We start from the raw sequence: 21494 nt of genomic DNA on the forward strand, positions 1-21494 counted from the left end.
GAGTCCAAATACCTGGGCTCCACCTGTGACCAGGATGCAGCTCAAAGACCTCTGGGAGAGCTGTGCTACCACAAGGACAAGGCAGACCCAGATTAGACCCTGGGGATGTTAGCAAGAGCCTCCTCCAGGGCAGGACTGTAATTCCCTGATGGAAGGGACCAGAGCGCCCAGCCCCTGGGGGTGTGGGGTCAGGCAGGAGACACACCTTTGTGGGAAAGCCCTTTGCTGGCAGTGATGTTCAGCAACAACCACAGACACTTACAACCACCACTCAGCCCCACACCCACTAACACAGCCACTTGCGGCCACAAGGAACAGGAGACAAAAACAGTAAGTGTATTAGAGACACAGAGACATAGCTTCATCTTGGAGCAGGCTGGGGGCATGCACCAAGGTGACTGGGTTCTTCGAAGTGCCACAGATAGAACGGCCCGTGCTGTATGGTGGACATTCAAGGGATGTTTGTCCAGTACAGTCTTTAAGGGTTGGGTCTGCTGGTTCCCGAGGCCTCACCATGACTCCAGACATAACAGGCTACAATATACCAGCTGCATTGCTTTTGGCAGTTAGCAAACCTCAAAGGATTAGACAAGCAGAGTGGGTTGGGAAAGAAGGGCATTAGTCTGTCAGTGGCCAGATCCTGAGTGATGCCGAGCATCTGCAGATGTCCTTGAAGCCCGTGGGAGATGAAGGTATGCAGGACATGCTCAAAGCCTTTTCTGACCCGGTCAAAGCCTTTCCTGACCTGGTATAAAACAAACAGATCCTACCTTTGGGTGTGGTGTTCCTATATTCAGGTGTCAGAATCAGAGCCTACATCCAAATGCTTCCATTTGGACCCATTTCTAATTGCAGTAAAGCCAAGAGAATTTGCTATTGGTGACAGATGCTACATTGACAGCCCTGGAGGTCCAGGCCTCTGCCCCAGAGCAGGTGCAGGATGGTGACTGGCTTCCAGACAGACCAGCTCTGCTGCACATAACTGGCCCATTTTGGTAAGCTGGGATAGGTCTTCTCCTCTTAGCTTCACACCGGGGGGCATTTGCAAGAGCCTGCTAGCTCCAGTTCCAGGTCTCAGTGCCCTGCAGAGCTTGCCCACTCTTCCCACCCATTCCCCCATCTAGGCTAACTGCACCCTTCTCTTTGCTAAGCCTGGCCATATCCAGGCCCACCCCAGGCAGCTGGAGCTTGTGTCAGCGAAGCACAGCTATAGGTCATATCTCTGCAGATTCCTGGGGAGGCTTTCACATCTGGAAGTAACATCTGGGAGCTCTGCGCAAAAATCCCTGCATACTGCTGCTGCATATCACACCCTGTAGGAGCTCCTTGACTTCCAGGCAGTGCTAAATATATATCTGCATGGACAGCATGTTCACCCAGACAGTCCCCATTCCAAGGCAGTCACTGGGCTGGGCGCAGCAATGAGTTCAGATGATCGCAGACACGGGTGTATGATAAGGCTCCGACATTCCAGTTCACAACTTCCAGATGGATGGGGTATTAGCAGCTGCCAGCACTCTGTCAAGCAATGAATGAGCAGCGCTGGAGTGCCAGAAGGGCTAGGGGTGGGTGCCCTACTGGGGGCATTTTAAAGCACCCATCCCTGGGTATCTGGGCATCTAGTGTGTGTCACTGAGGGTCAGGGGGAGATCCTGGCCCCAGGGCTGCACACAGGCATGGGCAAACTGGTTGGCCACTCAGAGCCTGGGCAGAAAGGGGGCCCAAAAATGCTAATTTTTTTTCTATTGTCTGATTATTATTATCATTATCTCTGGTACAATACTAAAAGTTGGCTCAGGGCCTCCAGCAGTCTAGATACAGTGCTGCCTGGCTCCCCCGGTATAGAAGGGGATTTGCTGTAGAGTTCAGCAGGGATGGAAATCCCACCTGTGTGTGCTAGAGGGAGCTTGTTGTTGGGGCCTTCACAGTGGGGACACACCTCCACCTTCCCAGCATGCCATGTAGGCAGATCCCCCAGTCCCAAAGTGCCAGCTTTTGGAGGGGGTGCAAGGACAACTGCAAGTCAAGGAAAGCAGCAGGTGACAGGGAGCCAGGCCATGCCCTCTCCCTCGCTGGCCCAGGCGCTCTGCTTGCCTGTGGTTCATCCAAGGCAAGTGCAGACAGAGTTAAAGTCCCCAGAGCTGCCAGTATTCTCCACAACTTACAGAAGTTCCTTGGACCTCATGAGCAGCTGGTGTGAAGCTGTAATTACCTTAATTAGCTCAGGGATTGCATTCCATCCCAGTGCTAATTTCGTTTCTACAGTAACCAGACTGCGAGGTGCGTGCGCTTGTGTCCCAGCAGGAGAAGTCTGGTCCTCCCACTCAGAGGAAAGGTGATTTTAGGAGGTGCCGGCCTGGGCTGGAGCAACAACAGGCCTTTCCCCACCTCGCTGGGGCTGGGGGAGAGGAGAGGAAAGGTGAGATTCCCAGCAGATCCTATTCACCTGGACTCCACACCTGCCTGAGACCCAGCCCTGCAGAGATCCTCTCCCAGCCCAGGCACTGACTCACCGAGTGGCCTTGAGCAAGTCACTTCACCTCTGTCCCACTTTCTTCAGCCATGGCTGTAGCGAGGCGGTGGCGATCCCGCCACCCTGCCCATGGGGAGGTGCGGGGGCTAATGAGTGTTTGTTCTGTGCTTTGGAAATTGCAGAGTGGGTGGATGAGTGATGCCCATTATACACGCGCGCCTGGCGCCTTCTCGATGAAAGGTGCTGCCTGATGCAGGGCTGCTAAGGACCGACTTTGGTTTCCCTGAGCTGCTGGTTCTGCCAGCTTTGCCCTTCCCTTGGCCCCGACCCGTGGGGCCCTCCCAAGAGAGTCCTGAGGGGCCACCTTCATCCCACCCCCCACTCTCCCTTTGGCTGCAGTCAGACAGCACTTGCACTCTAAGGCGATGCTCGGAGCAAAGATGACCCTGCTCTGAGGTCACTCAACTACAGGTAGAGGATGTTACAACAGCCTGCCACGTGGAGCCAGTTCTAATCCGAGTGACAGGTTCGAGCCCCAATCCAGAGATCACATGCCCTGCTCAGCGATCAGGTGCCCTAGCTCCCCAAGGAGCTGGGCCTTGACTCAGAAGTCGCCTACCCTGACTGAGAAAATGGGATTAGCGGATGGGGATTGGGATAGGCAGGTAATCATCTTACACAAGCAATAAGCCGGTGTAAGTACCTGGCGGGCAAGAGCCATGCTAGCCTCAGAGAGGCTCTCGTCTAAACCCAGCTCAGAGGCGTCATCCAGGATGGTGAGTACCAAGGATAGGAACCATGGATAAAGACTTCTATCTGGACTAGCTACTTCTGCACCTGCCACATCCTGCCAACTTCTGCTCCTTCACATAGACCCTAGATGTGACCCTGGCCGCTGGGTGCAGGGAAGGTTCATCACTTCACTCCTCTGAGCATGTGTGGTCTGCAGCTTAGCCAAGTACGAGGGGACACGGGGGGGCTGGCGGCATGTCCCGCAGCACCCACTTCAACTAGACGAGCAAACAGAAGTCTTGTCTAGTGCTCAGAGGAGGATTAGTTAGACCAGGACTCCTGGGTTCTCTTCCAAACTCAGTGTGGGATCATGGGTTCTGTGCCTCAGTTCCCCCATTGAAGAAATGGAAGGAAGGCACTTGGGAAGCTAAAGCATTTGGGAGAGGCCTGGCTGCAATTCACCCAGGCAGCAGGAAGCTCCATGGAAACTCTTCTGTCAAGGGAGAGAGCAATTAAAATCATCATCCAGGAGTCAAGTTTTTTCCATCCTAATGAAGGCAGCGGCAGAGGGGAGCGCACGGTTGGGGCCCGGTCTGTCTCAGAGCCACGTGCCTGTGTACATGGCTAATTCACAAAGGAGACAGGTGTGGGCGAATAAAACAGGAGAAGCAGATGTCAGGGCTGGAAGGAGCCCAAAGGAGCTTCCCATGTGATGGACTGCATCTGCCACGCTCCCCTCCCCCTGGCGGCGGGTTGTGCGCAGTGGGCAGGGTCAGCAGCGTGCTACATCTGGCAGGGAGCTATGGAGCTGGGATAGATTTCCCTCGGCCACTGCTGTGAGCAGCATCAGTGGAGTCACCCTGGGTAAAGGCAAGGTGACCCTGGTTAAAGGCCATGAGCAAAGCAACCCTGGGTAAAGGCCATGGGCAGGAGTGTGAGCCGTGCGGATGGAGCCCTGGTCTTTACACAGGTTGGGTCAATGCTCCCTGGATAGGAGATCCATGCTTCAGTGGCAAGATCACTTCCCCTCAAAATCACCTACTCAGGCAGGGACGCAGACTTCTGATGTTCTGCCACTTTCCTTTCCAAGCAGTGTGGATGGAGCGGGGTGAGTGGGGGCGAGCGGGTTTGAAACAATGCTTGCTTACAACTTCGCCTCAAACTTAACTTTTAACCATTTCCGAAGTTTGCACAAGTCCAGCTCATTTCTCTCTCCTTTGCTCATCACTGTCTTCATTATCACGAGAGGGACCGTGGGGACAGACCTGCAAACCTCATGGTCTCAGATACCAGCATCACAAAGCCAAGTGGTAGAGCAGACTCAGGGCATTCAGATAATCCAGCTAAGGCTCCAGGAGGCATCTCAGTTTCTGCTGCTTCTCAGGCTCCAACCTCTAAAGCTTCCAGAGTCTCCCTGGCACTAAGTTATAGCCAGAGGCACTGCGCTCACCCTCACTAGTTTTATCCTGGTGCAACTCCGTGTACTTCAGTTGAGCTACTCCTGCTGATCCAAAGAGGAGCTGGCCTCAGATGTCTCACTGGGGAGCCCTGAGGAACTAAGGACCTTCTCCCTTCATGCACATTAATTAGCTTCACTGCTATTGCCCTGACTGCAACTGTCACATCTGGTTCCAGATGTGAAGTCCCAGGCTCCTGGATCTCAGCTCAGCCTGGTACGAAGACAGCAGCCGCTTGCAACGTGTACTCTCCAGGCTTGTGCCTTAGCATGAGGTTCCAGGCACTTGTCCCCATCAGCCCAGTGGCCCGCTGTTAAAATGAGCAGCGTTCATCGCATTAGACTGCCCGGATACACAGATGGGCTGGGATCTCCAGGAGATCTGCAGACCTGGGCCTGGGCTCGAGGGAGATTCAGACTCCAGTGAGGTGTCACGCCATGCCCCGGAGTCATTTATACCCAGCTTGGGTGCATAAAGCCCAGGCTTGGGTCTCGGGACTAGCAGCCTCCCGCGAGGTGAGTAATTTGCTGAAATCACCCCCTGCCGGTCCCTCTCTCTCAGCCGCATTCCCGGCTTCTCCTTTTCCTGGCTCCACGGGTTTACCGGAGACAAAACGCAGCCAGTCACCCAGCGAGATCTGAGGGCTTGAGTTACCTCTGCTGAGGCCAGTGGGAGTGTTTAGTCTGGGGCGCTCATAAAGAGCTGAACTGTGCTCGGGAGCTGGAGACGCGGGGGCCGTGCGGCGAGAGCCCTGGATCGCACAGCAAGGCCGGTTTTGTTCTCGGCCTTTCATTTCTTCCCTAGCGCCGATCCGCTCTGTGTTGGGCTCTGTGTAGTCCTGTGTGAAGCTGAGCAGCCGTCGGCGGCCACATGGGTGTTAACGTTACACATTTAGCTGGCTCGGGGAGAGGTAAATAAATACCTGGTGCCGCGCCGAGCGGCAGACGGGGCTCTCGCGATTATTTCGTTGAGGGAGCTCTTTGTTACGGAGGCGACCGAGAAATCATTGGTCTCTTGATAAGTTCCAAGGGACTTGAGACAGGCTGCGGTCCAGATGTTTCATGCGCTGCCCACACCCATCCCTGCTGAAGAGCCACTGGGAGGGAGAGGACGTTGCCAGGGTCATGTCTAATTCACTCTGGAAAACATATGGCTTCAGGCTGTGAAAATCTGAGATTGCCTTTCTTTTTTTCCCCCCCCCTTGTAAAGGATGACATGTGAAGAGGAAGATGGGGTCTGCCCGGGTGCTGCCCAGAGCTTTGGGTGATCTGGGTTTGAGTCCAAACCTGGCCACGTGCTCCCTTTGTGATCTTAGGGAGAGCACTTAGCTCCGTTCCTGCTCTGTCGATCAGGGTGATACCGCAGTGCTCGCTCACAGGGAGGTGTGAGTCCATTGGTGTGAGCTGCTGAGATACCTGGATGATGGGAGTCATACCCATTGTTGCAGTGTCCCCCTTGGCCTTGATCTCGGTATAGTTTCTTGATTTGCAAAGCTCCTCTGAGGACTAGGGGACTGAGCTTGCGAGCTTTCTTTGGTCCTACAGCATTAGGCTATCAAATCTTTAACAACAGGCGTTTTCCTTCTATCTCTAGTTGCTTGAGTTAAGTAGTCATTAACAAAGGCAGACAAAAAACCTGAACAGTCTGAAGACATCCCTTTCCTTCCCAGCTAGTCATGGTTTACTTGCCAGGTACATCTGTGAGATAGGCCTGTGAGACTCACCTTTCAGCTGTCGCAGGCAGAGGGGCAAAAGAGATACAAAACTCTTCTGGGCTTCACACACCAGCTGCATGGAGAACAGGAGTTGCCAGGTTTAGAGCAGGAAAAACCGCTTTGGAAGAGGCATCCAACCTCCCACTTCAAGACATGAGTCAGCCTCTAATTCACGGTGACAGGTGAAAGCATTCCTCAAAAGTAGGTTATCCCGCAACTTCGGTGTTTCCGGCCTCGTCCTTTGAAGCTCTGGGTGCTGGCTGCGTGATAGACCTCATGTCTGATCCGGCCTGGCTGTCTTCGAATCCCATGGGAGAGGAAGTCTAACTTTGAAGTCCCTGGATTCCTGCACCTCTCAGAGGCTTTGCTGGATGGGGCTGGGTGTCTGCACGCACGCGGAGGGGAAGTCAGCTGCATGCCGAGTTACTGTGTGGCATGTCGCTTCTGCTTCCCCAGACGTGTGGTCAGACAGAAACCCCTACAAGAGGATTTCCACCTGGAGCCGGCCGGCTTAGCAGCTGCCTTTTCAGTGTTGGCGAAGGGAGGGCTTTCTCCAAGGGGCTGGACAAAGAGTTTGTACTGAAGATTCAACAGTGGTTCCCTCTGTGAGGCTCAGCCCTGGGCAGGTGCAGCATCCCTGAGTTGCAATGAACTATTCTGTTCAGTGCGGGACCTGAGTCCATGAGCGCCTCCCTCCAGGCAGGTAAATAGCCCTGGCTTGATTTTGAACATGTTTAGATCAGGGCCTGAGAGATGCCTACATACAGTGGGTCTGATTCTTCTCTCTCCTGCCCCACAAGGACCTTCTGGTTTCCAAATGAGAGTGGCACAGATGCCATTAGCTGGAAGGTGTCATCACCTGTGTGAAATCTGGAATGAGCCAGGCCTCTGTGTCTCTGTTTTCCCCTCCCACCCTTTGTCTGCCTAGCCAATGAAGATGGCAAGCTCCTTGGGGCAGGGAGTACCGCTTGCTGTTGGCTTGTCTGCCCTGCACTCCAAAGGTTTGACATGCAGCCCGTGCTACAAGCAGGATTTGCAGCCTGCATTGAGCCGCGTGTGCCTGTGGCTATCAGTACCCGAGCTGGGTAGTTTGAACTGCCTGGGTATGTTTACAGGAGCTGCAATCACGCCTTTGGATTGCAGAGTAGACATAGCCATTGTGTATGTACAGACCCTAGCACGACGGGGGGCCTGATCTCAGCTCGGACCTTTAGACACTGGACTGGTAAGGAGAGGCAAATGCTCCTATATCCAGCTGCAACTGTAGAGGGGATTCAGGAAGGAAGAATGGAGAAGGGTCAGCGCCAGCAATACAGGGCTGGACTAAAAGAGGAAGGCAGCAAAGGAGATGAAGACAGAGGGCAAAGGAGCTGGATTCTTTCCTTGTTTCCAGGCTTTGCTGTAACATAATATCCCTCCTGATGTAGCAGCCATTTGGAAGGAAATCATAAAAGCTTTAGGAAATAGGTATTAATTCACATCTCGGCAGTAAAAGCAAAGCAGCACTCATGGCCATAGCAGGGGACCTCAAGGGAGCACATCTGATACGGGTGTTCTGTAACAAGATCCATGCCTGGGAACCAGGCACGAGGGTTTAACATGAAGCCATGAAAATGCTACATGAGATGGCAGAGGGCGGGGGCTGGAAGTCGGAGGCTTTTCACTTTGAAACCCGGCTGGCGAGAAAATGGGGCTTCTGTTCTGCAGGAAAGTCAGATTTCGTGTTGGTTCCCAACCCAGCTGAAACGTGCACCTTGGGGATGGAAATCCCCCAACTTTGATTCAGAAGCATCAAAATGTTTGCGCAGAGAGTGCTATATCACTATCAAATATAGGTCAAGTTGTATATGCAAATATAAAGGACTTGTCATTTTCAGACAAGGCAAAAATCAAAATGAAATGAGGGTCATTCAACTCTCGTTGAAAACAGCATCACAATGGATGCGTTCCTGGGGGCATTTTTACCGCGATACAGCTGCATAGTCCAACAGAAAGCTGTTGGGGTGACACGGTTCGGGCCAGCTGTTTCGAAGGGTACGTCCACAAGAATAATTTATTAGCGGTTGCAATGGGCAGGGCTGCACCGAGCCTCAGCTGTCCTGCAGTGAGTGCCCGCGTGTCCATTCTTAGCCCAGACTAAGCAGAAGCTAAGCTGCAATGACTTGCCCCTACCAGGCCACCATGTTTTAGCTTCCACAGGCTACGGGCTACAAGTGCACGTACCAGAGACACAATAAAGTCCCTCCCACTTTTACTCCAGAGTAAATTGCTGGTATGTTCATACCCTAAGTCTCCATTTAGCGGTGCAATGGAAATTAGCCCGACGAGGGCCACCATGGAGCTCCCTTCACAATGACTTGGGGCAAAATCCTGTTTTACTTTCACATGCCTCAGAAGAGGAGGGCGCTACTATCTCTTACCCAACAGCCGAGTGGTGAGGACAGTTACCAAAGGAATGGGAGATCCAGCCCCTCGCCCTCCCCCCCCCGCACATACCCAGAGGGATTTGAACCTACATCTCCCATCCAAGTGCTAAGCATTGCAGGTGGGCAGCCCCGCAAGTACCACTGAAAGGCATGATGGTGAAATAAGAGTTAGCTCTTTCCCACGCACCAGCAAATACCCGTCAGAATAAATGCCACCTCCAGAATTGGTGCCAACAGCCCTACATGCTGGCAGAGTAGTCAAAGACTGCACAGGCCCCATTGACTAAATTCTGCTTTCCCCCCTAGAGGTTGGGCCCTTCAGGGCCCTTCAGGAGGGTAGGACTGCAGCTGGCCATGCCACCACCCATGTTGTACCCGAGCTGTAGCTAGTGAAGCCCTCCCATCTCTACCGCCGTCCCACCACCAAGGCCCAAGTAAGCTTTGCTACCCCAGAGGGAACATGGCCCAGTGACTTCACTCTGTGAGCCAGGACTCCTGGCTTCTGTTCCCAGGTCTGCCACTGATTCACTGTGACCTTACACGAGCCACATCCCATCTCTGTGCTTCAGTTTCCCTGCCGTGTTACAGAAGGGGGATTATATATGATCTGTCTCTCAACGAGGGGATGGTTTTACAAAATGATGAAATCCTTGGATGGAAACGAAAGCAATCATTATCTCACAGCACTTTACATGGGTTTATTAATCCAGCCCTATAGAATCCCTGTGCAGGCAAGCAAGGTTTATTCAACCCATTCTGTTGATTGGGAGACTGAGGCCCAGGGAAGACAAGTGACTTGCTCAAGGTCAGTGACAGAGCCAGCTCTGACCCTTCAGCACAGCCCTGCCAGCTTGCTTGGTGCAAAGGGGCAGTAGGAGTGGGCTAACCCCACTGCAGGGCGACATTGTGTCCTGGTGAGGAGCTAGCCCTTTGTGCTTCCAGCCACCCGAGAAAGAGCCCGGGTGCAGTTCGCAGCCCAGGAGTGACATAGAGCTGCTGCAGAGATGGAAGAGGTGCTGTGATGCTCTGGGACAGGCAGGAGCCCCGTAGAGGGACTGGTTAGGGCAGCTTTTCGTTGGGGACCACATCACACCTCAGCTTAGAAATGGCCTTACCTCCATCCCTGCACCAGCCCCACCCTGGAGATAAACTCGGTCTATGTCCCCAAACCCTCCCTCCTCTTCTCAGATGCAAACTCATCTCTCCCCGGTGCACTGCGAAGGCCAGATCCTGCAAAGAGGTGCTGAGCCACTTCAGAGGGAGCAGAGGGCTCCCCACACCTTGCCAGATGGGGCTCGCAGCCAGGGGAGCGCTGGCTATAAATAGTGCTGGAAAGCAGGCTGCGAATTCTCCTGACAATGTGGCACTGGCTTAGGAGGCGTTTGCTCCTGGGAGGACCCAGCTCTGAGAGCTCTTCCCGCGGAGAGACGCCAAGGAGGGAGGTCAGGTGCGGTGCTTTTCTGCCTCCTCTGATAACTGACCCCGGCGTGAGGGGCGGGAGAAGGGACACGGGTTTGCACAGCACCTCGTGCCCCCATTTCAGGCTATTATTCAGTCAGTTGATAACAGTTTCCAGGGGCTGATTTATCCCAGGCGGCAGGCAGCGGCAGCACCCGCCATCCAAGCTGCCGAGGAGAATTCCGCTGACTTGCTGCTTTTTAAAAATAACTCTGCCTTTGTCAGCAGGTCAGGGTTGTTCCAGATTGAATAATCACAGCCGCTCGGCCCTCCCCTGCTCACAGTCATTTGCACAAGTCTGTCACTCTTCTAAGCCCAACGAATCATCCCTGTTAATGTCCCGGATGAGATGGATGGGGCTGCCCTCCCTGGGACCAGCTGCATCCCCGCTGCTTTGCTGCACAGGAGCCGAGCATCAACTATCTCCATAGGGATCCATCTCTCTTCACGTCTCCTATCCTGATAGGGTCATGACTTTATGGATCCCCTAAATAGTCATGCCGTCAAATCCCTCCCCTGGCAGGTTACGGCTGTCTTGATCGGCCCCGCACAGGGTCCCTGTGCCAAATTGTAAAGCCAGCATCTTCATGAGCTGGGACTTCACCTTCCAATCGCAGCGTGCTGCTCTCAAAAGGTATCTTGTCAAGCGAGGTCACGAGCCCCAGCTTCATGTCAGATGGTCGTAAGGTCAAACTCTATCCCTTACTGAGCTCTCAAAAGGATAAACCTACTCCATTGGAGCCATTGGGTCCTGCATATAATAATAGATACCCTCTGATAGGGGCATTGTAATGAGATGGTTCATATCAGGTGATGTCTAGGGATGCTGCTTTCAGTAAGCACTGGATGCGAGAGGAGAGTACGGTGCGGAGGAAGGTATGTTGCTGCCTGGGCTCCCTCCTGTCATATGCCCAAACACTGAAGTCAGAAGTCGGTTGGCTTTAGCAGACTTCTGCATGAAGTCTGAAACTAAGGGAGAAAGCAATATTCATGGCAGCCTAACAGATTCCTGCTCCCAACAGAAGGGCAGGAAAGAAGAGGGGTTTAGCAACTGGAGATGCATTAGATCACGATGGGAAAACAAGGACATCATAACAGGGGAAAACAAAATAGAAGCAACCATAATAGGAGCTAATGGAAAGGCAGCCATGTGCTTTGGCTGCATCTGGACTGGGCAGCAGCAGCCCACGAGGACCCAGGTGAAATCTGAGAGGAGCTCCAGGGGTGCATGTATATGTGAGGGTTGTCACGATGCACACGCGATGAAAGTGTCATTTGCGTGGCTTAATGGCGTCACATGTTACACGTGCACCAGTTTGGGGGGGTTTAGATGAGTCTGAATCATTGCAAACTTATTCTATATCCGGATGTAGTTTAATTTGCAACGATGCATTGCAGCTGTCAGGTTGCCCCGCAGCTGGGGGAGAGGCGGGCAGGCTCTGCTGAAACAACAGAAAGGTTTGGCCCCTCACTAGGAGTATGCTAAAGGCAGAAGCGGCAAAGGGCCTGATCCTTTTTTCTCCTGCGACCAAGGGGTGAGCTGTCGGCAGGCCAACCAGCTCTGGGCTGCAGGGGGGCCCAGTCCTTCCCTCCATGGCAGCAGTACCCAGTTGGGGCAGGCTACTACTAGGCCAGGTCCTGCCCCAGCTCGGAGACAGCACTCAGCCCAATCCAAATATTCCCTGAGCCCACCCCCTGGAAGCCAACTGGGTGCTGCTCCCTGGGCAGGCGCCGGGAACAGTTGGATCAGGACAGGTGCTGCCTCCAAGCTGGGGCAGCACCCAGCCCGGTAGCAGCCCGCCTGGGCAGTCCCGGGGGCACTGCTGCCACAGAGGGCAGGAAGAGAGCCCCTTGCAGCTCAGGGGCCGCTCAGCCCACCAGCAGCTTGCCCCCCAGCTGTGGGCAGGCTCCAGTTCTGACAAAAAAAAAGGATAGGGCCCCTTGCCATAACGTGATGGAAAAACTGAAACAGTGGGTTTCGATTAAAAACCCACCATTTCAATTTAGAGGGCGTAGAATAAAACTCTGAGGACTAAACCCCCATCCTGTGTACAAGTGCCCCAGAAGCATTTCCATCCTACAAAGCACATCATAGAGGAAAAGGACCTTTTCCAACAAGAATAATAACCGAGATTCCAGAGAAGCAATAGATTGGTGCATCACCATGCTGAACCCAATGGCTAATTCATGCAATTAGCCAGCCTTAAAGCATGAATTAATGCATGATGGATTAGTAATAAGAGCGAAAGTTGCAGGAGCTCAAAAAAAAAGCTCCTGGAGCTCGTGCAGACTGCTGAGAGCTCTGTTCAGGAGAGCCGACACCCCAATGCAGAACATGAGTGGCTCAGATGCAGAGGTGATTCACCAAGTAGCACAGACCAGCTTGAATAAACGAGGAAAAATGACCCAACATTTGTGCAAATGTAAGTGCACAAATACAAAGCAAGAAATGGAAAGGAAGAGCTGTGGTACTGCGGGGGAAATCCAGGATAATGGAAAATGCCCTGTAAATGCAGTCACACGCAATAATTGAGGCAAGAGAAATCCTTATGCCAAAGCTTGCAGACAAGAAAAATAAAGGATTCCCCCCACTCGATCCCCCCCCGCACCACATTGTGGAAACAAACAGGGACTCGGAGAATAAGATTTTGCTCATGCATGACCCAAAGGCAATGCAAACAGCAAAATGAAATGGTTTGCAAAGCTCAGCCTAGCACCAGATGCAGAGACGAGGCAGCAGCACACAACCGAAGAGGCAACTGATGCCAACTAGACTGCAGGGCATTCGTGAATGTGCTAAGCTACAAAAACTTCCTTGGCAATTACACAATGGAGAAAGTAAAATTGCAAACCAAATTCACGTGATGCAAATGGCAGGATCATAATGGCACTAGGACAATGGGTATTACAATCAATACTAAGGAACGTGCAGAGCCTGAAATTTCCAGTAGCCCAGATAGCATAGAAAGTACTGCTTTCAGCTAAAACAGGTGAATGCATGACACACTGTTCATACAAGAGACATACAAACGGAACAAAAACCCATACCCAGCACAGACAATGCACCGTGACATCCCGGCAGCAACGCTGCTAAAAGATTACTGTGATGTTTTTGAAGGACTGGGCTATCTTCCAAGCACGTTACATCTGGAAAGAGATAAAACAATTCAACCAAGCACAACACCTGCTTTACAGAGCACCCCTTGTATTAAGAGGAAAAAAATAAAACAATGGCAGTAATCAAGCCAATGGAAAAAGAAATCATCAAGGCTGAAAGCCCCTGAGTTACCCAAGCAGCATGGTAGCCATTGGGAAGCCAGGCACACTACTCTTTGCAGAGAACCGGGCAGCTGAAACAAAGCAGTAGAAAGAGCTTGTCACCAAATTCCTACAACTGAAGAACTATTACGTGACTTGGCAAAAGCTAAACTGTTCTTGGTGCTTGATGCCAAAGACAGGTATTGGCAAGCAGCACAGGATAAGGAAAGCAGGTATCTCGCTGCACACCTGCAGATAAGTACAGATGGTTGAGAATGCCTTTTGGATTCAGACTTACAGTAAAAGAGTATCGGTCCTGCCAGCAAAAGGTACTAACAGGATTTGTCACCATAGCTAATGGTCTTTTGGTGGGGAAGATGCAGATACACCCTGGCAGGAGCTGTGGCAGATCGTGACCAAAATGACATCTACCTGGAGCCAGAGCAGGAACTCTGAAATTGGATAAATGTACGCCGAAACGCTGATCGGCTGCAGTGCATGGGACACTTGCTTGTTAGGCGTGCAACCAGGATGTGAGTGATAGGGGCTTGATTCTAGAAAGAGCAAGCAGGTCCGAGGTTTATAAAGGATCAGGATGTAAACCATCACCGCGGGTAGAACCACGAGCCAGGGGGGCAGGTATAACTGTAAGGGATCAGACAAACTCCAGACTAAGTCAGAAGCCAGGAGCTGGCAAGACAGTCTGGAAATAAATGGGGGACCAGGCCAAGATCTGGAACAAGGAGTCAGCAGGAACAAGGATGAAGCCAGGAAGTCAGCAAGCAGGACCCAGGGAACTGGAAACCAAGAACAGACAAGCAGGGCATGGGACACAAGGAACAAGAGGCAGGACCCAGGGACTGAGACACTAGGAATCAAAGGCAGGGACCAAAGAACTAAGAACAAGAAGCCCAGGGCTGGCCAGTGAGTCTTTTGCCCTATTGAGTAGCCTGCTGGGTACTGAAAGAGCAGCTGTTTGTAAGCCGGCAGCCACAACCATACAAGCAACTGGGGCAGCCTGTGGGCAGCCAGACCTACTGGGTAACCGGGGCCTGCTGGGGCAGTTAAGCCATGAGTCCTGACATTTCAGGCTTCCCAAAAGCTATGACACAACCCCATAAAGGTGATCACAGCTCAGCTGATGTGCAACCCCAAAGATATTACATCAGTTCGATGACAGTTAGGATTTGTAAAATATCTGGACCAGTTCTTCCAAGCCTCTCAGATGCGTGCTTATCCCTGCAATAACCATTAGACAAAGATTTAGCAGGGACATGATTGATTAGCTCAAAATAATGGGGCAATCCCACATATCGCGGAGCTGGGGACCAACTGTCCCTTCATGGGATGCTACACTATTAACCAAGAGGCAAACCCATGATGACAGGCCAATGGGATGGGACTTGTGCTATTACTTGGGCAGGAGACCTAACTGGTATCTTCAAGGTCACTGTTACAAGTGAAGCAGAGATGATGCTGGTGCTTAGGAACCTCATCATGGACCAAGTCCTCGCTGAGCTCAGTGCTTAACAAATGCAGAATAGAGAGGTGCTCCCTGCTCCAGAGCTTCGGCGGCAGCCATCCCTAACGGTCAAGGATGATCACTCCCACGGGTCAACTAAAGGGGTTGTAGATGTAGGTGCAGCCCTGCTCCAGATTTTATAATCTAAATATATGCCCAACTACATGCACTGGGTCAGCACATCCTGGTTTATCTACTGCAAATGTGTGCTGTTTAAGCAGAGATGGAAATGGGCTGGTTCATACCTTTACTATGCCATAACCCCACACAGCAAACCAACACGTCGGATTGCTGAGACTCAACTAAAGAAAGCAAAGAAACTTTACAAACCAAGCCATTTGTGAGTGGGGAAACGAGGCCTCAACAATAATCCAGCACAAGGCCATTTAAGATGCCAGTGTAACTCAGTGTTAATAGGCCCAGCATTTCCGCAACTGGCAATGGCCGAAGGAGGAACAGCCAAAAAGGGAGAGAGACGCATAAAGGCCAGAGCTCACTCCAGCTGACAAGCTAAAGGCCTCCCAGAACTAAAACTGGAAGACCCTCTCAGCATATTATTTCCTTAAGACAGATCATGGATTTGGAAGCAAGCCACGTGTGTTGAACAGATAAACCCTGGTGCGTATAATGGAGTATCTGTTTTACTAATTCATAAATAAATTATTCACTTGCTACAAACTCAAGGTATTAACATGGATGTGGAGGATGTTGAAAGACGTGCTCTGAGGAGATGTGATCAGCACGGCATGGAAAGAACATAGAGCAATGAGAAACTGCGAGATATCAGAACCGGCTCTCCAAACACAACCCCACCCAATGACCAAGTGCAAAGCCCTCTCTGCCATCACAGGGACGATTTGCATTCACTCCAGTTCCCAGCAGTGACAAGACTTTGTAGAGCACCAAGGTGGATAGAAACAACCATCCCAAACCCAGAAGAGCATACCGTGGTTCCCAAGCCAGTCAAGAGCTAACAAAGGGAGCTGATGTTAAGCTGTGCCATGCTATAAATGATGAAGCAGATTTAAGGGAGTATGAAAGAATGTTAGATACGTGAACAGTTTGTGGCAACCATGTTCGGTTTTGTTCGTCTCAGCCGGGGCACAAGGGAGGTTACTGTTGCTGGCTTCCCAAAACGGGGTGTTGCAGTAAGGTTGTACGTACAAGGTCACATCTAGGAGCATCGAGAGCTCTGTGATGAGAGATGATGGCTCATGCAGAAGAAGAAACGAAGCCCGAATGCCGTGGCATGGCTTTAGCTCTCTCTTGAGTTATGCTTGAATATTGAACCCAGAGGGCATGGTGAATTTGGTGGCAGGTGGTGATCACACCCTTGGCACTGGGCACATTGAATCCAGAGGCCTCAGGTGCCAAGGCAAAGAGCGCTGGGCCGTTTGCATCTGAGGTCACTGTAAAGGACCTTGCACAAATCTGTAGCAAAGCTACTGCCAAAGTACTAAGGAGACTGTGACAGCATACCCTATAAGGAGACCCCAGGCCTCAATGTGATCTGCTTTACACTACTGACACTATATCAACCTACAAAAAGCTACTCCTGATTTATAGAAGCAGGACAGAAGAATGGGTGGCCCCTGTCTTACACATCCCTAGGCAGCACAGATCCTGCCCCATCCTACCATGACAGGCTCCAACCAACACCGCCAGCCTCACTTGGCTGTGGCAGGGTTCACACAATCACGTGCATTATTTATACCATGACAATCCCACCGCAGTGCCTGTCCCATTCAACTCCAACCCCCCTCCACCAGCCCTCTCTGGCAGTCGCAGGATTTCCTTCCTATTCCCTCTGCCATCCCTGTCGGAGAGAAGTCAATATAATGCCATCCAGCTGCTAACCGCCTGTAATCCTGGTCACCTAACTCCCAACCCAGAGCCATGGGGAAAGGGGAGGGAGGTGTTAAAGAGCTGCAGTGGAGTTTGCAGTGCTTCAGCTTTTCCACATTTTTGGCTCTACGTTCACCCCTGCCCCCCCCAGCCACAAACTTGACCCAGTTGTCCATTGGCACAGCCAGGCAACTGCCCTGGGGAAACTCAACTCCCAAGGAAGGGGCATTTCAGGAAGTGAGAAAAGAAATGGCAGGATTTTCTTTTTATGGGCAAGAACGCAGCAAGCACTTCTGCAGAGTGCTAATGGCAGGGAGAGGCGGGAATAAGTGCCAGGGCTCTGCTGACAGCTGGGCTAAGGAGCAAGGTGGAGTATAAAAGGTTTCGTGTGGTGAGATGGGCACTCAGGGAGCTAGCGGAAAGGGGCGGTGAGTGCATTGTATTTCATGCTTGAAGGAACTGAGGCATTTACCAGCCCTTGCTGAATGATTTAAGGTCAGGGATACAGTTGGGCAATGGGATCAGAGGTGAAGTCACCCTCTCGTATCAAGGTTCTCATGTGCCTTCATGTGCAACTGTCTTCCTAGAAAGCAGGCAAAAGCCTGGGTCATGAAGCGGGGAGCATGGGCAGAGGTAAGTGACCTTGTCCCAGCAGCCCGTGGTCCAGCTCTCTGCCAGCTGGAATCTCTCCTATTATCTGTACCACGTCCCTGCCCCCAGTGTGCTGATTCCTGGAGCATCCTCTTTATTTACCTTGCAGAGCTCTAGCAAGCAACCTGCAATGTCTCACATCAATGCCTTTGCCTCTGCATGCGTGATGCCAGTACCGACTAAGGGGTAGCAAACAGTGCCTGTAGTTCCTCCATGACCTCTCCAGCCTGTTTTAAAGCACCTACTGCAGAGGGCAGGCCCACTGCTGTTCATATTCCCCAGTCTCATCCCCTAAGTGCCTTATGAGAATGGGCACCCTACTGTTACACACTTATACCATCCTGGAGCCAAATCCTAAAGGAACATACTGACTTGTAGATCAAGCGTCCCCCTCCTCATTTTTTTCCTAGGCTGCAAGTTTCAATCTGTATCCCTTGCTGGCAACCCGACTGCATCAACCAGGCTTTCAGCGATTCTGTGATGGCCAACTGTCCATAAAGACAGGTGACACCCAACCCTGCCTTCAAACCACATGAGTGTTGAAGCACTAGTCTTAACTGGATCCTCTGCACCCTGTTCACATCCCCCCCGGGTACCACCATCTATGTCAGAACACGTTGCTCCAGTCAGAATGACCTGCAGGACAGCATGGTCCAGAGGTGAATCTCTGGGCAGCCCCAAATCCTCAAGACAGCCCCTGATTATGAGCACCCCCCAAATAGTGGCAAGCTCACTGCCTTCAGAAACTGGAGGATGTCCCCAGTCCCAGCAGCCTCTCGCTCTGTGAGCTGCACAACACCCCAAGGAAAGCTGTCATCAGAAGAATGGTACGTTGCACGTTGGTTGGGGCACTCTGCAGCCAAGGTGATGGGTAGGGTAGGGTAGGGTAGGGCCAGTTCTGCACTTGTCCTGCACAGGGAAGCTGTGTTTCACTAGTAAGTAAATACCCAGTCGGCCAGGTTCATGCCACAACAATCCTCCCTCAGTCCGAGCCAGAGAACAACTATCGAGGTATTTCTATAGCCCAAACGTGAAGCATCTGAGCACCTTGCAAACACTGAAGAGCTCAGTCTGTGCACAAAGGCAGTGCTACTAGCCCCACATCAACCAAGGGAGGAAACAGACACTTGCCCAAGACACTGCAAGGGCTCTGAGACCGAAGCAGACGCTGACTCCAGCTTCTCTGCATCTCTGGGTCTGAACTCCCACGCCATGCCCACCTGCTCCCTGCGCCGGGGCTGGGGCGCTGCCCAGACCCCACCAGAACACACCAGGCCGGGGGATAGCAGCTCATTCTCACTGCGGAGATCATTTAAGGGAAAACGAGTGGTTCCTTCGCCTTCCCCGGAGACATGCCCCCACATCAGCCAGTAGAAGTGGCCACTCCCATTTGAGTCCTTGCTCCTCGGTTTCCTGCGGGTTTTCATTGCTTTTGCACAGCTCAGCATGTGGGGGACTCATTTATCTCTGACTGCGGGGCTTGTACATTACCAGATTGTTATTTACTGTCTGAGAGTCCATTAATCCCGCGGGGGGTAGTGGGGGGAGGAGATAGGATGCCTTTCCTGCTGCTAAAGTGGATCACAGACTTGTGTTCCAACAAGTGCTTTGCCCTGCATCTCTCTCCAGGCACACGTGCTGCTGTGCTGGGCTACTTCACCGAGGCGGCAAAGCCCAGAGCTAGAGGATCTACCACGGTGGGACCGTCAGAGCCAATGGGGAACACACTGATTCGTAGGTATGTGCCCCACCACCCACTACTGGGTGGAATCAGAACTGTTCAACTGTGTGTCATAGCCTCTCTATAGCTGAAGAGCCAATGGAGATTCTCCTTGAGCATATAAATGATATTTTGCAACACAGAAGGCTCTAAGTTTCTTCCCAGTTTCACATGGGCAGCTCATTGACAGCAGTGATCTCATTTGGACCAAACTTTCTGTTATGAGTTTCAAGAACACTGCTGCCATGGCCCGTAGCTGTGGGAGCTTCTGGTTCTGCAGGATCGGGGTCTGGGCAGAAAAACCGTGCCTGCAAATGCAATGGAAACCAATGGGTAGCAATACAAAAATGATATTAGCAGCACTCAGGGCACTAAACTCCACACTCGCTTTACTTTTACTCTGGGCCAGGGGTAGGCAACCCCTTGCATGCATGCCAGAGCATGGCACATGAAGGCATTTTGCCTGGCACGCGCGCCTCAAGGGAGAGGCCAGGGCTGCAATGCCACAACAAGGATCAGGCTCCTCACAGCAGCCCTGCCATCCATCCCTGGCACGCCAACGTCTTCCAAGTTGAGGTTGCGGGTGTTTTTGGCACTCTGCCCAAAAACGTTGCTGACCCTCTGCTCTGGGTTGAGTCGCCTCGTGCAGCTGCATGCAAAATGGCCAACCTAACTACAGGCCAAGAGATATGGTGAGCAGTCCCACACCACCTCCATGGGACTCTGGGGCATTTATTTGCTCCCAGCCTTCCTTGTCTTCCAAAAGAGAGTGGCTGCTAGGAGGCCTAATGCATCAAGGATGGTCTCAAGGCATTTGTCTGGGAGTGCTCCAGATGTCTTATGTACTCCTCCATGCTTCTGTTCCTAAATTGGGTATTATCCGTCTAAATAGTTTGAGAGCTCTCTGTTGGGCCTGTCCTATTGCAGAAGCCACCAGATCTTGAGAGCGAGGCAGGTAGGGGCTGTAGGGTCTATCTAGTTAGCAAACACAGCTATCTTAGAGTCCAGCTGCATGCAGAGATTTCCATGAGTGCCACCACATCTCCCACCTGTGACGTGGGGTTAACTACACACTTTCTGTTTTATCCATAGAGACTGTCAGCTTTCCCGAGCAAGGGCCACATCTTCCAGTGTGTCTATACAGCACCTAGCACCACGGGGTCTTTAGGTGATATCGTAGCAACAGTCAGACAGGAGCGTGGCTTGTGCAGGCAAATCTGGATGTCACGGCAATGCCCTGGCTCCGGGCCCATCGCACGGATCTCGGAGCTGGTGCCGCTTGTTTTTGTGTGCGTGTGTATTTTGCTGTTGACGCTTGGACAGCGGCGCTGTAGACATCATCTCCTTGGCTCCGCGAGTGCCTCGCACTGGCAAGCCCTGCGCTGCCAATCGCTCGTCCAAATTGAAATGGAAATGAAAACAAACAAAGAAGAGCAAAGCGCGGTCCCCCACCTCCCCCCCACCAGCACGCACAATCCTGGAGGCTGTCTCTGTTTTCCACCAGCACGCACAATCCTGGAGGCTGTCTCTGTTTTCATCTCAAAGCATCAGGGAGTTACTCAAGGAGTGCCCTGAGAAAGCTAAAGGAGCATGATCACCGCTGGCAGCCAGACTAGCTAGAAATAGGCATGAGGGCAAGTTACCAAGCCACAAGCTTTGAGGCACAAGATCTTCCTTATTCGAGGTCGGGAAGGAGTGTCATCCTGCACAAATCCCAATAGGCGCACGCGGAGGAATTAGGCCCTGCCTGGGAAGCACAGGACAGCAGTCAGCGTCAGAGACGGCTGTTAGATTACATGGACCACTGGCCTGCTCCACCGGGGCAGTTCTCACGTCTTTATCTAGTGACTGGGGGTGAAAGCATGAAGTCACTCAAAACAGCCACGGCAGCAGCAGCCCTGGGCGCTCCAGTCCTCCACTATAAAAACAGAAAACACCAAGTGGAGATCACAGAGGTGTACATCCAGGTCCTGGCTCCACTCAATCCTCCTGCGCCTCAGTTTGTCTAGGTATGCTATGGGGATAATGGTACTTCTCTGTACTGCGGGTGATGAGCAGGAGGTGCTCACGTGCTGTGCGGGCATTGGCTCTTGTGTAGCAGCTGGAGTTGCTCTGGCTTCACAGCCTTGACCTCCTGGCTAGAAGCAAGGGGCCCATTGAAAACCTCTTTCCAAGTAATCCTCCTGCCCTTGACTGGTTGCAATGACAGGAGGAGTCCTTACAAATGCCCCTTCCCCC

Source organism: Alligator mississippiensis, chromosome 14 (assembly GCF_030867095.1).
Source record: "Alligator mississippiensis isolate rAllMis1 chromosome 14, rAllMis1, whole genome shotgun sequence".
In the NCBI taxonomy this organism is placed as follows: domain Eukaryota; kingdom Metazoa; phylum Chordata; order Crocodylia; family Alligatoridae; genus Alligator; species Alligator mississippiensis.